General features: G+C 40.4%; 1 protein-coding gene across 10 annotated transcripts in view; it reads left to right on the top strand.

Moving 5' to 3' along the window:
- The window catches only part of ZFPM2 (zinc finger protein, FOG family member 2), a 507,265-nt gene that overhangs the window by 272,635 nt on the left and 217,227 nt on the right, over window positions 1–17,403 (top strand). The window lies entirely within an intron of this gene.

Raw genomic sequence — 17,403 nt, 5'->3', positions numbered from 1 at the left:
AGATGAAGAATTTAATTTCTAAGCTCCCTGTAGTCACATATATACATTCTTTCCATTATGGATAGATTGTATAATTAATCCGCAAAAGTTTCTGTGCCTATATACATGTGTGAGAGTGTGTGTGGGGGGAAAGGTGGGTTTTTGTGTGTGGAATGAATAGTTTTCTCACTTGTGCTACATTTATGTTGCATTTATAGATGCAGAGAGATTTTTTGGTATTATACAATCTATCTATAATTTGGAGTCCTATACTGACCAAGGAAATTAGATTTGGCCTAAGATTCAAAGTATTTATTGACCAATCAATATTTTATTTAGTAAATACGTAACAAGAGGACATAAGTTTAAAAGTGTAACCAGAATTAGAATATCTAATATTTTCTTACAGTATCATAAGTATGAAGGGAATATAAAGCTCTTATTCAAATAGTATTACATAATGAAATTATTCTCCAAGGTGTGAGTCTTAATGTTTGGATGCATTATTCATTATGCTTCCTTTCTTCCTTCAACTATTTAGCTCTGTACAATGTTTCTGAACATGAAATTTCCTTAAGGCCCTCAGTCTAACTTGAGAGATATGACTTGCTGTTACTCTGCATTTTTCCTAGTTACAGTTTTGTGAGACTAACCTACAATATCAGATCCATAGTTAAATCATTGCTCCAGATCTCCACATTGTGAAGCTACTCTCAGTTATCAGTGAAGAAAACACTTTTCTATCCCCACCTTTCTTAGGTATCCATATTGTTCGTCATTAAGGTTTCATTAACCTTTCTGTTATAATGTATCTATAGTTTATTGCATTGGTATTACTATTTTTCATATGCCATCAGTGTGCAAATGAGACTTGGTCGCTACCTCCAGGAGCTTTCATTCTAGTTCAGACACAATAGTGCAAAGTGTGCTGATATTACTTGGAGATAATTTGGTCTTTTTTCAAAGGATTCAAACCAGAAATCTATTTTGAAAAGGGGCTTGAAGTAGGGGAGGCTTTTTTCTGTTTGGCCAAACAACTGATTACATTCCAAATACAATCATTTTCACACATTTTCTTAAGCTTCTGCTCTTGGCAAGGAGGCTGGGGCTTTGTTTTTTTCTTTCCCAGATGAGGACCTTGCCATGGTTGTCCACACCTTCTTCACACAGGCATTGGATTGCTATAATTTTCTCTATATGAGACTCCACTTTAAAGTCATCCAGAAATTGCGATGATTGTGGATTGAGGTGGTCTCACTCATTTAACAGATATTACATTGGTGCTCCTGGCTACTAATGAGTAGAAATTGGAAGAAGTTATCCAGGGTGGCTCAATTTGTGGTTAGAGGATCTCTCTTTCATGTGTTCTATTTTAGTATCTAGGGAGAGTACTTTGCATTATGGTAAAATGTATGTAAACGTGCAAGTGGGGGAAAATGAAATTAATATATTTAGGCATTGCCTGATACCTGCCTGCCTCATTTTCTGGGTGCCCAACTTGATTTGCAGAAATGTTGGGATGCAACTGATGTCAGTGGGAATTGTGCTTTGAACATATAAAGTGCTATATAAAGCTAAGTATTCTGTAAAATCAGGCCCTGGGTGTCTCAAATTGGGCACCCAAAGTTAGTGGAATATTTTGACCTTAATCTCTCTGTGCCTCAGCTCCCCATCTGTGAAATAGGGATAATACAACACCCACACCTCACAGAGATGTTGTGAAGACAAATTCATTAATGATTGTGAAGCACTCAGATACTGTGTGATGAGCACCCATTTGGAAATTAATAATTCTGTCTTCAGAGCAGGTTTGAATACTGTGCAGTAAGTAAGGCCTAGAGTCACACACTGAATAATGAGGATGAAAGAAAATATGGAATAGCTGCTATATAACTGAGCACTGTCCATACTTTGCAATGAATGAGGCAGGGGTCCTGTGGAAAAAAATATGTTGTCATGTAATTAAAATAAACATATTCAAGAATATATTGTAATGAACAGACATAAGAGGGGCAAATTAAGGTTTCACAGGCATCCTTAATCCTGTTATTTTCTAACCTTTGAGCACTTAGCTTTGCAACCTTAGTAATATTCTTTTAATTTGTATTTGTATGTAATATTGATTTGTTATGGCATATCCTTTAGAATTCTTTTTATGAGATTAAACATCTTGACATCCTGCCTCAATGCAAATCCCTTACTTAAATTCCTTGAGCAATATCAATTCCTCTAGTCAGTGGAGTGACATCAGACATGAATTTGGCCTCAATAGATAATAAAAATGACCCTACTGGGTCAGACCAAATGTCCATCTAGCCCAGTATCCTGTCTTCCGACAGTAGCCAATGCCAGGTGCCCCGGAGGGAATGAACAGAACAGGTAATCATCAAATGATCCATCCCCTGTCGCCCATTCCCAGCTTCTGGTAAACAGAGGCTGGGGACATCATCCCTGCCCATCCTGGTTATTGGCCATTGATGGACCTATCTTCCTAGTTCTTTTTTGAACCCTGTTAGTGTCTTGGCCTTCACACCATCCTCTGGCAATGAGTTGCACAGGTTGACTGTGCATTGTGTGAAGAAATACTTCCTTCTGTTTGTTTTAAATCTGCTGCCTATTCATTTCATTTGGTGACCCCTAGTTTTTGTGTTATGAGAAGGAGTAAATAAGACTACCTTATTTACTTTCTCCACCCCAGTCATGATTTTATAGACCTCTATCATATTCCCCCTTACTCGTCTCTTTTCCAAGATGAAAAGTCCAGTCTTATTAATCTCTCCTCATATGGCAGCTGTCCAATATCCCTAATCATTTTTGTTACCCTTCTCTGAACCTTTTCCAATTCCAATATATCTTTTTTGAGATGGGGCGACCACATCTGCATGCAGCATTCAAGATGTGGGCGTACCATGGACTTATATAGAGGCAATATGATATTTTCTGTCCTACTATCTATCCCTTTCTTAATTATTCCCAGCATTCTGTTCACTTTTTTGACTGCTGCTGCACATTGAGTGGATGTTTTCAGAGGACTATTCACAATGACTTCCAGATCTTTCTTGAGTGGTAACAACTAATTTAGACCCATCATTTTATATGTATAGTTGGGATTATGTTTTCCAATGTGCATTACTTTGCATTTATCAACATTGAATTTCATTTGCCATTTTGTTGCCCAGTCACCCAGTTTTGTGAGATCCTTTCATAGCTCTTCACAGTCTGCTTGGGACTTAAATATCTGGAGTAGTTTTGTATCATCTGCAAATTTTGCCACCTCACTGTTTGTCCCTTTTTCCAGATTATTTATGAATATGTTGAATAGGACTGGCCTCCTCTCTTTACAGTGCATCTTGTTGCAAATAGTGAAGAGCAATTGCTTTGTCTTTCTATGCCTAATCAATAAAACTTTAAGTTTTATTTCACTTATTTCCTTTATTTCATAGTTCTTGTAACTAATCAGTTACTTCCAGCAGGTATCAGAGTAACAGCCGTGTTAGTCTGTATTCGCAAAAAGAAAAGGAGTACTTGTGGCACCTTAGAGACTAACCAATTTATTTGAGCATGAGCTTTCGTGAGCTACAGCTCACTTCATCGGATGCATCTGATGAAGTGAGCTGTAGCTCACGAAAGCTCATGCTCAAATAAATTGGTTAGTCTCTAAGGTGCCACAAGTACTCCTTTTCTTTTTTCCAGCAGGTATGTTTTCCTCTTCTGTACAGAATAAGCTATTTTGTGTCTCTGAAAACCGTATGCTTTCCACTGATGTTCCACTGTTCCATGGCAGTCAGTCTCTACAAGAAAAAAAACATTTCAATTATTTTAAACCCTACTTTGTACAGTAATTATAGTGAATCATGAGTGTTTTACATCTTTAGAAGAAGTTGTTTTCTGACAAGAAGCTCCTATAGTTAATTGTTTCTCTGGAGGTACTGGAGTGAGAGGCACACAGTGAGCTTGTCTGCCCCGGTCCCTTTTAAATTAATGCATTATGTATTCTGTTAACTGAGATGAATTTTGTTCTTAAAAATAAAAAAAAAGTATAGCGATCTAATGCCAATTTAAACTCGCCACCAACCAAACATTCTCTACTCTGAGGGTATGTCTGCACAGTGAGTGAATGGGAGTGAGTCTTCCAGTCCGATTTGACAGATTTGGGCTAGCAGGGCTCATGGGAGCACTGTAGAAATAACTGTGTAGACAGTGCTGTGAAGTGGTGACTTGGGTAGGAGCTTGAGCTCTGAAGCCTAGGAAACAGGGTGGACTTCAGAGCCCAAGCCACAGCTTCAAAGCACTGTCTCCCCAGTATGTTTAGAGCACTAGGACAAGCCCCGTAACCCCATGCCTGTCAACCGAAGCTGGGAGGCTCATTCCCACTGGGTCCAAAATGCTGTGTAGATGTACCCTAGACTTCCTGTCTGGCAAACAGTTCCTGCCTGTAAGAAAGGAAAGGAGTGGTTATTAATTGAAAGACATCACACAGTAAGTTGAAATTGTAGTCACAGCTAAAAAAGAGCTCTTCTTTTCACTGGAGAGCCAGGTGTTGATGTATGTCATTTTAAATGGGGATGGGGGGCAGAAGGGGAGGAAGAGTGGAGTATTTATTTATTTATTTGTCAATTCATTCATTCATTCATTGTATTTGGGAAGCTGCCAGTTTTACCAGCCAGGAAATTAGGGATGTCACCCTTCAGCCTTACATTGTGATTGTTTGCTGTGTACTTAACCCTTGTTACTCAATAAACTTAATACTCAGTAACAAATTATACTTCTGCTCTAATATCCCTACAGTACTCCACCAAGAGAGGATAAGAAGGAATTGTTATTATTAATTGACGTTACTTTTTCTTTTTTAAACCTTTTCAGTTCAATAATAACCCTTTGATTCAATCTACTGCAAAGAATCAAAAGAATGTAATAAAAAAACAGGACACTTAAATGATGGTGGATAATTCTTCATTATTTGTCACAAAATCCAGAGTTTCATTGAGGCTAATGTAGTATTTCATATCGTGGGGAAGGAAGTTATTATACATTTAAGTTAGCTGACAGATAACCAAAAGAAAGTATCAGAGGGGTAGCTGTGTTAGTCTGGATCTGTAAAAGCGGCAAAGAGTCCTGTGGTACCTTGTAGACTAACAGACATATTGGAGCATAAGCTTTCGTGAGTGAATACCCACTTCGTCGGATGAATGTAGTGGCAATATGCTTGCATATTTATACCTGCCTCTGGAAATTTCCACTACATGCATCCGACAAAGTGGATATTCACCAACGAAAGCTTATGCTCCAATACGTCTGTTAGTCTATAAGGTGTCATAGGACTCTAAACCAAAGGAAAGAAGCTCTAAACCATTCCGAAGGACATATATTTTGTGTCCCCTTGACATTCTTTTGATCTCATTTGGCACTACTGACTTGGTTACTGCATTTTTCCAGCAATACTGTACTACTTCTAGAACTGAAATTCTTATTTTGACAGAATCATTGTGACCCATGGTAAAGAGGGGAAATGAAAGACAGGAATCCTATTTCCAACTTGGCTGCTGTCTCTGAGACCTTGCACAAGTCTTCTTGGCCAAAATCTATATTAAGTCAATTAGAGAAGTGGGCTGATTTTTAGAGGTACCAATCATGGGAGTAAATGGGAGCTGCAAGTTTCAGCATCTCCGAAAAAAGTTCCCAAACATGCACTTAGGTTCCTAACTTTGGACATACACATTTCAAAATGCTAGCCTCTCTGTGCCTCAATTTCCCCTCGAAAAAGTGAATATAGTAATATTTACATATTTCACATACTTCAGTAGGGTGTTGTGAGACTCATCTAATTCATATTCATAAAGTATCTTGAGATTGATCCTTGAAAAGTACAAATAAAGTATTGTTCTTGATAGTACAACCTTCTTAGCAATGGTTCTTTACATCAGAGATAAGTATAGCAACCTATCACAAGAATCACAAATTCAAGGAAGTTTCATATTAGGGTAGATAATATAGGTTATAGGACATATTTACTCATCTAACACTGCACAAAGATTAAAAATGTTCTCCACCCCATGGAATTATAGAGCTGTTTAATTTCAGATGAATTGAGATCCTTGAATCCAGTACTTTCATGAAGCTATATGGCGGACATAATCTAAAAAACCTTTAATGGTATGTTAGACACCACTCAGAGAATTGAGCTTTAACATCCCCCCTGCATTTGGTGGTATATACAACAGCAAAACCATATACTTTGGTCCAGAATTAGGGACACAAGAAATATCAGGATACTCAAATAAACATATCTCCATAGTGGACCTTGTACAATTAAAGTAGGATGAAAAAAATCACAGCAATGGCCTTTCTCCTCCAGTCTTACAGCTAGCACTTTATGCACCTGTCAACCCCAGCTACCTCTTCATTCTCCATACAATTGATGAATTGCTGAATACCAGGCTAGAACCAGCCATGCCAAAAAAAAAAAAAAAAAAGGCCTGCAGCCTCATCCAGCCAGATCTCAGTGATTCCTGACTGGTCTGGGTGAGTTGTGAAATTGGCTATCTTTATTAACAAATAACCTGGAAAAAACATGCAGGAGGAATTGAAATACTTTTTCAAATTAGGTGTTCAGATAGCATGATAATATGGGCACATTAGAACTACAGAGAGAGGCCTTGGGTACATAGAGTTTTCTCATTGGGAGTCATGGGGATTTGCTGAAGAAATTAAAAAGGTACATTCTGACATCACTCAAGATAATGTTGTTTTGAATGCTGTACTTTTATAATGCCTTTCTTCGAAGGGTCTCAGATTGCTTTACAAAGCCTTGCAAAACTGGTGAAACTCCTCATTACAGATAAGTAAACTGAGGTACAGAGGGCCAGATCCACCCAGGGACTTGGGCATTGCAATGCTGAGTGTTGCAGTGCTTAACTTTTGGGTCCTTTGCTTCCCAGTAGAAACCGCAGCCCCAGGTTTGGGTACTAGACTCTGTGTACAATGTATGGAGAGAGTTAGATGCCTAAGAATGAGTTCCACAAAAAACTGAGCGTGGTGAGCTGGGAGCCACCTAATCTAGCACGTAGGAAATGCCAGAGAGAGGAGTGTGGCTATTTTGTGTGAGCACATCAACCAGATTGGGCCCATACGGGCAAAATACATTGGGGAATGCCTCGTTTGAGGATCCCGCTGGGACTTATGCATGAAATAGCAATCTGAGTGCCTACATTGAGATGGCTGTGCACTTGCTCTCTGGCAGAAACGTAGGCACCAAGGGAACTTTAACAGTGAAGATTTAGGCACGCACAGGCTTAGGTGGCAGCTGACCAGGAGTTTGATTATCTTAGTGGTGCCTAAATGTTGGACGTAGGTGACTACACTCTTTTGCGAATCTCACCGACAGTGAATAACTAATTTACTTAGGGTCACACAGTGAGCTGAATTTTTCTCTTACTCATGTGAATAGTTTTGTTGTTTTCCAGGGGCTCCCTTTCACCCCTCACCGAGCCCAGTTTCTCTCCCCTCATTTACTCCTTCACCAGGCACCCTCTCTCTCTCCTGATTCTATCCATCCCCTTTTTCTCCCCTTCTATGCTTTCCGCAACACACTTCCCAGGCTCTCTCTTCCTGTTTTTTTCCCTACCCGCTCCCTGACATGTTCTTTCACTTCCTTTGCTTCCTGGGGCTCATATTGTGGACGATGAGAGCCTCTTACAGAATAGGGGAAGGAAGTACATGAGCAAATATGCTTCCCCCTCCTCCTGCAGGAGCTATGTGAGTGAGAGAGAGAATGGATGTGGCCATGATGGTACTAAAGGCAGATAAGCAGCAGCAAGAGTATATGTATTATGGAAAAAAGAGAACAGGAGTACTTGTGGCACCTTAGAGATGAACAAATTTATTTGAGCACAAGCTTTCGTGGCTACTGCCCACTTCATCAGATTCATAGAATGGAACATATAGTAAGAAGATATATATACATATAGAGAACATGAAAAGGTGGAAGTTGCCATACCAACTCTAAGAGGCTAATTAATTAAGATGAGCTATTATCAGCAGGAGAAAAAAACTTTTGTAGTGATAATCAAGATGGCCCATTTCAGACAGTTGACAAGAAGGTGTGAGGATACATTACATGGGGAAATAGAAGCACTTTCATTGTTTTCTCCCTAACCATTAGGTCAGCAGGATTGTGGGGGCATCACCAGGGTGAAGGAAAGTTGTCAGGGTTAATAGGTATGTAGTATACTAGTAGTTGTCAGTGTACTTTTCTTAGGAATGTAACTTCAGTTTGTTTTTTAAAAAGGATCAATCGTGATTTAGCCTGGTTCTGTTTGAACCCTAGTGTGACCTTTCCTCATGTGTATGTAAGACCGTTTCTAATGTGACAGCCACAGCAGCTATACATATCCCACAGTAGATTTTGTAGTGCTGTGAAATAGATCCAACTGTAACACCTGCCAAGTCACCTGTTTCCAGAGCTAATACACTTCAGAATGGAATACAGTGCTATCAGTTATGGAGAAGTGTGAGCTAACTTTCATACTTAAACTGAATTAAGTAACAGTATATTTAGTACTTGACAGACAAACACTGTAACAGACAATTGGGCATTTTCATATCATATCTCTATTAATAACCTTATCAACTGATGTTCTTCAGCATTAGTTATGGTAACTTCCAGTCGGTGTGGCAAACGGGCGTATTATGCATTCATCAAGGAGTGCTGTGACTGAGCATGCTTTAGGTTACCAGTACATAGATTTCCAGTTACTTGTTTTAGGGTTTTCAGCTACTGAATGAATCCTGTGAAAGGGGAGTGTTTCTATTTTGCCACCTCCATTATGTTATCTTTTCTGGTGCAATTACAAGCTAATTCAAAGCTCTTTGTGTTAGGCTAATAGCTTCTGATTCACTGCTGTCACCCAGTACCTCTTCATGCACTTTTAATACTGTCTTCCAGTGTCCCTGGCACTTACCTATGGAGAACGTTTTTCTCTGAGTAGAGGGTCTGATCATAGCCAATCATTAATGAAACATCAAAAAGATCCCATATGTTAAAGTTACATATGGCCTAGATCACAATTATCAAAAGTTGTGGGGTTTTTTGGTTTTTTTTTTTGCTTTCTTATCCACACAATAAATGTAGTTGTCAGCAGGATAAGTTCACGCATCGGATAAGGTCACAATTTCATTTAGTGACAACTTCCAACAGTGTGAACTTACAAGGTTCGATTTATTAAAGAGTCAGAAAGGATAAGATCACTGCATGGCTAGCCTGATTTATCAGGTTTTGACTGGAGTACTTGAATAGAGAACGTTGTATTTCAAGTTTATGTTCAAAACTGTATTTTAGTGTGTGTTGTGTCTCAGAGACTTGAGAACTGAGAGTGGAGAATTTAGAAGAGGCATCCCGATAAGGTACTTTAAGTCCATCAGGCAAGTGCATGATCATTTTATATGCTGAGCTCTACCTTGTTTTGAGAGGAATTGCAACAGCATAAATGGGACACCATGTCTTTTATGTAAATTCATTGTGTTCTTCTTCGAGTGCTTGCTCATGTTGATTCCAATTAGGTGTGTGTACGCTGCGTGCACAGTCGTTGGCAGGTTTCTCCCCTAGCAGCACCCATTGGGTCAGCTGTGGAGTCCCCTAATGGCAGTGAATAATAGGTCCCTGCCAACCCACTGCCTCTTCAGTTCCTTCTTACCACCAGTGATGGTCGTTGGAACTGTGGTCGCTTGCCTTCACAAGTGCTTCCCCTAGTTTTCATAGTTTCAATGACAGACGTAATTCGAAGCTTCAAGCGGTACCCGCCTCCACAGCAAGGGGTTGCTTGAAGCTCCTCGGCCACATGGAGGAAAGTACATACATGGAACAACACGTGAACCTGAAGCTCAGCCCTCTCCAAGCTTGGCTAGCGTCAGCCTATAGGCCAGACATGACAGTCTGGACAAGATGGTCACCCTCCCAGTGGCAGTTCTCGAGTCTCTTCATTGGTGGCTCAACCCACAGGAGGTGTGTGAGGGAGTCAACTTTGACAAGCCCCAGCCCTCTCTGTCCCTGGTGACAGATGTGTCAGCATTGGGATGGGGTGCTCACCTGAGGAAACTCCAGACGCAGTGTCTGTGGTCGCAAGATGAGCTCTCACTCCACATCAGCGACGAAGAGCTGAGAGCGGTCCGACTAGCATGCCAAACCTTCAAGGCCCATTTGCAAGGGAAGTGTGTGGGGGTCATGACGGACAACACAACTTTGATGTTTTATATAAATAAGACAGGTGGAGCTCATTCCTCTCCCCTATGTTGGGAAGCCCTCAAGCTGTGGGACTTCCTCATAGCCCACTCTATTCACCTGGAAGCATCTTACCACACAGGTTCTCAGAAGGAGCTGGCAGACTACCTCAGCAGATCCTTCCACAGTCACGAGTGGTTTGTCTGCCTCGACATAGTGCACAACATTTTCCAAAGGTGGGGAGTTCTTCAAATCGACCTGTTCGCCACGAAGAGCAACAGAAAATGCCCTTGGTTCTGTTCCTTCTGGAATCAGAGTCTGGGCTCTCTTGTGGACGTGTTCTTCCTCTCCTGGATGGACCATCTATTGTACGCATTCCCACCATTTCTGCTCGTCCACAAGGTTCTGCTCAAGATCCTCAGGGACAAGGCGGCTTCGCCAGCACTGGTATACCACGCTCCTGGAACTGTCGATGGATGCTCCAATCTCATTGCCCCTGCTTCCGGACCTGATTACCCAAGACCACAGTTGCTTTCATCATCCCAATCTCGAAGTCTCTCCACCTCACCACTTGTAAGTTTCATGACTAAACCCAATGGAGCTCATGTGCTCCGAGCCCGTTAGGGACGTCCTACTTGGTAGCAGGAAACTATCCACCAGGGCCACCTACCTGCCCAAGCGGACAAGATTTGCAATTAGGTGTTCTCAGGTTCGCGCTCCCCCGACGCAGGCACCCATACCACTCATCTTAGACTACCTACTACACCTAAAACAGAGGGCCTCTTGACATCAACACTCAAGGTCCACCTGGCAGCCATATCAGCCTTCCATCCGGGAGCAGCCGTATGTTCAGTCTTCGCCAACCTGATGGTCAGTTGTTTCCTGAAAGGTGTGGACAGGCGGGTTAGGCAACCAATCCCAGTGTGGGATCTCAACCTGGTCCTGTCAAGACTATTGGGGCCCCCATTTGAATCCCTGGTGACTTGTTCATTGCTCTACCTATCATGGAAGGTGGCCTTCCTAGTTGCCATTATGTCACCAAGGAGAGCATCAGAGCTTAAAGCTCTAACCTCCGATCCTCCTTATACCGTTTTTTATAAGGACAAGGTGCAACTCAGGCCTCATCCAGCCTTTCTCCAAAAAGTTGAGTCCCAATTCCACGCTGGTCAGGACATTTTCCTATTGGTCTTTTATCCTAAATCTCATGTGGATAGCTGAGAACAAAGGATACATTCCTTGGATGTTCGACGAGCACTAGCCTTTTACATTGAACGCACAGAGTCATTCCGTAAATTGAACCAGTTGTTCATGGCAGTTGTGGATAGAATGAAGGGCCTCCTGGTCTCATCACAGAGAATTTCATCATGGATCACATCCTGTATCCGGGCATGCTACGATCTGGCAAAGGTTCCTGCACTAATGGCACATTCCACAAGAGAGCAGGCCTCCTTGGCAGTGTTCCTGGCCCAGGTCCTGATCCAGGAGATCTGCAGAGTGGCGACATGGTCACACTTTCACCTCTCATTATGCTATCAGCCAGCACACCAGAGATGATGCAGCATTTGGCAGAGCGGTGCTCCAGTCAGTTATTCCATGAACTCTGACCCCACCTCCTATTTAGGGTTTGAGAGTCACCTAATTGGAATCAACATGAGCAAGCACTCAAAAAAAACCAGTTACTCACATTCTTGTAACTGTTGTTCTTTGAGACGTGTTGCTAATGTCCATTCCAAGACCCACCCACCTTCCCCTCTGTCGGAGTAGCTAGCAAGAAGGAACTGAAGAGGCGGCGGGTCGGCAAGGACCTATATTCACCGCTATGAGGGCTCCACTCCAGGGGGCTCCACAGCCGAACCCATGGGTGCTACTAGGGGAAAAACCTTCTGATGACTATGCATGCAGTATGCACACACCTAAATGGAATGGACATGAGCAACACATCTCGAACAGTAGAGGTGTAACAACAGTTATGAGAAGGTGAGTAACCATTTTTTTACAGTACTCAGAGGTGTGCACAGTAGCTTAGCTTCATTTTTGTAGTGGAGAGAATCACCAGTTAAATGTCCCACTTAAAGCATTACTGTATGTAACCAGGCAGGCAGCTATCCAATAGTTAAATTGTAGATCAGTAAAAGGTACTGTATGCCATACTTCAGGCACCTTTGCTGGCCTTGTCAGAGATTGAGGATTTCAACAACCTTTGAGAGCTTTTTGAACTCAGTGTGACTTTACAGCTATCCATATTTGATTCCACAATATACAGTTTCTCAGACATGAAGAAATATACCTATATAGGGCAAGAGCCTTAGCCAGTGGAAATTGGCAGAGCTCCAGTGGAGTCAGTGAGCAAACATCCATTTACACCAGAGGAAGATCTGGCCCATACACTTTTGCTAAATGGGCTCCTGTTATAAGGCTATTCCTAATAAAAGGTTATTGCCATTAGGTTGCCAAGTGCTTTCCTACAATTTTTTCAATATTTAAAATATATAGATGGAGGCAAAATTATTTATGAGTAGAGTAACTGTGCCAAACAGGCGCTGCCTTTCAATCACCTTCTGCTGTGTGCACCCTTGTTTCTTACTCTAGAATGTGGGCAGATGGATGAAAGTTAGTGGTTACCATGTCCAGAAAATACCATTTATTGTACTATTTTTGCTGTACTTAGATTCCTCTGATATTTGAAACCATGGTCAAATCCTGTAAAGGACCAATAACTGCTACTGGGTACCACTGTTATACAAAACACTACATGTTTTCTGAAGTTATAAAAAAGTGGGTTATGATTTATTGAAAAGCATAGAACATGTTCCCTTAATGACTAGGGATTTATGGGCATCCCTTACAATATCTACAAATAGGAAAGAATTTCCTACAGTGGAGTCCTTTATTTCTGTCCCAAGATCCACCAAGGTGGCCTGATATCTTAAAAGCCATGGGATGTTTTGTAGCTGTACTAGTGAGTCATGACTTGGGGCTTCTTTTACAGTGCAGCTATCATAAGTCTTTGAGTAATCACAGACTTTAAAAGTATACTATATCAACAAGATAAGAGAAACAGCCCACAGCACTAACAACATTATCTTTTACCAAAATTGATTAGCCCATACAATGTGTTTCAAATATTTTGTATAAACTTACTCAGCAAGCTGGAAATAAGGATGTTCTTGAAGAACAAGCTGCAAAAAGTAAGTTGCTGTACAGCAAAGGAAAGTGAAGTAACTATCACGAAAACTGAAATGTCCATTAATTCCAGTTTGTACCTAATTTACAAATCTTAAAGGCAGGACATCTATTTGCCCATGTTTCTTAGTGGCCCCTTAGTTATGCTCTCTACTGTACTTCTCAATAGGACAATTAGCAGGTCTGGGGATGCATTGCTGAATGAATACAGCAAAATATAACTAAGAGTCTGATGTTAAAATTTGGCATACTAGTCATGATGCATTCAAATACTATATTCTTGACCTCTGTGTATGAATTGTGCTTGTTATCACTTGTTATTAAGTGTAAATGTATACATTAGTTCCATGTCAAAGTTGTCCAGTAAAGATTACAAATAGGCAGAAATTGCAAACAGCACATTGTGCATAGAATTTTCCGCTCCCTTTGGGCTGAAGTACAGAATCAGAGAGCTTTTACTGGTTGTTGGCCCTCAGCTTTTCCCCTTTTCCCCTCGGTGGCTGTGTGGGGAAGGGACTTCCCTAAGGAAAGGCAGTGCCCGTCAAGCTCTTATACCACTATGCCTAGGATTCCTACTCCTGCCTGGTAATCACGCAATAGAGTAACCAGTTCTTCTTTTCCCTTCTCTGCAATGTGGTAGAGTGGTCAGCTGGGGAGATTCTGAGTAGCCGCAGTCAGGGAAGGGACAGCAGCGTCTCAGAGCACTATGCCCCCTACTTCCATCTTGTATTGTCAGGACTGACCCAAACTCTCCAGTTAGAGTAAGGCTTAGGGGACTCCTTTTCAATTCATATTCAAATGCAGATTTTCTTCTTAATACAGTCTCCTCTGAGATTCACAGAGTGGCCGCTGGGCCATAACTCTGAGGTCACTTGCTTAGATCTAAGGGGAACATGCCATAAACAAGCAAGACAGAAACTACAGAAGAGCCATTGATCTTTCATCTCACAAGTTTGATCCCCTCCTTGCCACAGTTTTGGTATCTTCCACTCTACACGGAAATTCAAATTTATAGAAGATTGTAAAATGCAATGAAAATGTCAGACACCCTAAAACTCTGATTTCCCCCCCATCCTCTATGTTTAGAGGAGACTGGAGGAGGATTTCTAATAGTGATATTTATTATCTTTCTCCTACAAACTGAGGTGCCAACCTCTGGCCCTTTCTGCTCAAGCAGAGGAACATATGTAGTGATGTCACAAATGGGATAAGGACACAGGTTCTGGTACAAAATCTTAATAAATGTATATCAGACTTGCTCAGAGGTGATTTTGAAGTCAATACTTGTTAAATTTCATTTTTCCCTAAGTCAAGCAAAGGTCCTGAGTGAGAAGAACAACTGTGCCAAGGATCAAACTTTATTTGTTTTTTGTTTCATCCTTGTTCAAAGAAAGCATGGTTTGTTTACAATGGGACAAAATGTAACACTCCCTTCCCTCCCCCCCCCACATACACACATACTGATCTGTAACTTTAAAATGGCTGCTGAAACAAATGTAGCTTCAGGTAAATCTAAGCATGGAAAATTTCGGCCCACAAGGTGTCTTATTCTGAAAAGATATGAACGTGGGAAATGAGGGGGATATAATACACTGTGTTTCACGGCCTTCACTACAGTAGTTGCTACTAGGCATCTATTATAACCCTATTATATTATAACCCTAGAAGAGCATATTTTAAAACAGCTTGGACATGATTCACCACTGAGCTACTCAAACGGGAGTGACACTGATATAAAACTGCAATGCAATGATGAAATCCGTGGTTTGCACCAAAATACACATTTAGGCTTAACACAGCAAAGGAGAATAAAAGAGGGGGAAAGCACATGGTAACCTATTCGGTAGCCAACGTGGAAGAAAAAAACATCCATTATTTTGGAAAGTGATTACTGGTTTTTTTATGCCTGTTTCCTTCCTAAACATCTTTTAAGATACACAGTTAATATTAGGACTCTTACTTATTTAAATAAAAGAAAGCATAAACGTGTGCACTTTAAAACTTTTCTCGGTGTTTGGGTATCACTGGATGATCTGCCCTAAATTTGTCGTTCTTAATCCATTAAAAGACAGGCCTGTTGTAAATCCACAGGTGCAGATAAGGAGTCACTGTTTGACTGAATCTGAACCCTTTTCAGATGAAAAATGTCAGTGGCAGAAAGGGAGGCTGAATTATTTTTTGAAAGGGTTTTCAAAGATTCTCATGATTCCTCTGGTATCAGTTAAATGTGACATGTCCATAGACTTGGCTTTTTTTAGTGTGTAAAAAGCAAGCAAATGCTCCTGGTTTCATCTTTATGTAGAAAATGCTACAGTGTGTGTATGTTCAACATGTTGACCTGCAGTTCCGAAAAGCCCCCCATCTCTAATTATCTTACAGAGATTGTTCAAAAGTTAATTTCATTTCTCTCAATATTCCTATAGAAATTTTAAAAAATGTATGTTGGATATAATTGCTATATAATTAACCTTTCCAATTTATATATCACCTTTGCAAATGTCTGAAGCTGTCATTATAAAGAATACTTATTCTCATATTTATAAACTGGTGTAAACCAATATAGCTGACTGGATTTGTGCCAGTTTACATGAAGGATATGGACCACAATGTTTAATGGAGTATTTTTGCAATCTGCAGTACTCACTACTGAAATACAGATATCTTGCCTGGAAACAGAGCCCAGAACCAATTCTGCTCCTTGGAAAACGGTCGGGGTTTATTCCCATGAACAAGGAAAACCTTCTCCACAGTCTGGATGTATCATAAAGCCAGATATTCATATGAGTGACTAGTATGGGAGATGTGTTGAAAGCTTGTGGGATTGCTTGCCAGCAAGGGAGAGATTCTCATTCCCCTCATTCCCACCCCCACAAGGTCAATTTTGCAACCATCATCAGCCCTAAATCCAGGATAGGCATCCAGTTTAGTAATTGAGTAGGCAGAATCTCTGATCTTTGTGAAAAATCACAGTTGTGATTCATATAATACTACCTGCAGTTGATGGGAAGAATTATGTTGATGTGGAAGACAAGAATTATTGTCACAGCTGATCAATATATGAAGGGAAGAATAGGACATACCTTAAAGGGGAAGCGAGGTGAAATTCTGGCCCCATTGAAGTCAGTGTGAGTTTTGCCATTGACTTCAATATGGAAATGATTTCATCCAGAATAGCTAACTTCATAGAGGCCGGAGCTCAGATGGGCAACAGTATGTTGAAAAATGTATTTGTCAAAAATGGGATTTTGTATGAAACAATTTTTTTGGCAAAATTGTTTTAAGAAATGTTTTTGTATCTTGTAAAAATGTAAAAGGGAAAATTTTCAGAAAAAAACTTGCAATTTTTCAGTATTTTTGATATTTTTTGTTTTAAAATTCTGGAAAAGTGCCCCCTTTTTCCCCCTCCCCCTTTTTCTCCTCCTTTTTTCCATTAGATCAGTGAGAGGGGAAGTTAAACAGTGAAATAAAGAAATACTTTTGTTTAGTTTTGAAAGTGTTACTTTCAGAAAGATAGTAACTTCATGTTTAGAAATAATAATTTCAGTCTTTAATTCCTCTCTGTAAGTGAGAGAAAGTAGCACAGAGTTACATTATGATTTTTTTCCAGTGGAAGAAAATAAAATAAAAAGTGACAGAGTTTTTGACCCCCACTTTTTCTTACTTTTCTTAGAGCAAACATATTGGCACTAGATCTACTAGTCTTAATTACTTCAGGTCAAATCCTGAAACCCTGACTCAGGTAAAACTTTAGTTGAGATAAATTATTTTTATCTATATACTTGTATAAACCCAGAGGAACTCCACCAAAGTCAGTGGGGTTACTCTGTATTTACATTGGTGTAAATGAGAAAAGAATGTAGCCCAATAGAAATTTTGCTTGAGTATAGACTTCAGAATTTGGCTGTTTGTGACAGTGAAATGCAGGAAGGATGTTAACCCCAGTGTTGTACTTCCTGTTGCACTTTTTCTTTCTGCAGCCATCACCTCCTCCTCAGCATTCGATCAAAGCCTCTTGAGTAACTGTT

Source organism: Caretta caretta, chromosome 2 (assembly GCF_965140235.1).
Source record: "Caretta caretta isolate rCarCar2 chromosome 2, rCarCar1.hap1, whole genome shotgun sequence".
NCBI lineage: Eukaryota > Metazoa > Chordata > Testudines > Cheloniidae > Caretta > Caretta caretta.
The sequence above is the reverse complement of the archived record's forward strand: the minus strand, read 5'-3'. Positions and strand labels throughout refer to the sequence as shown.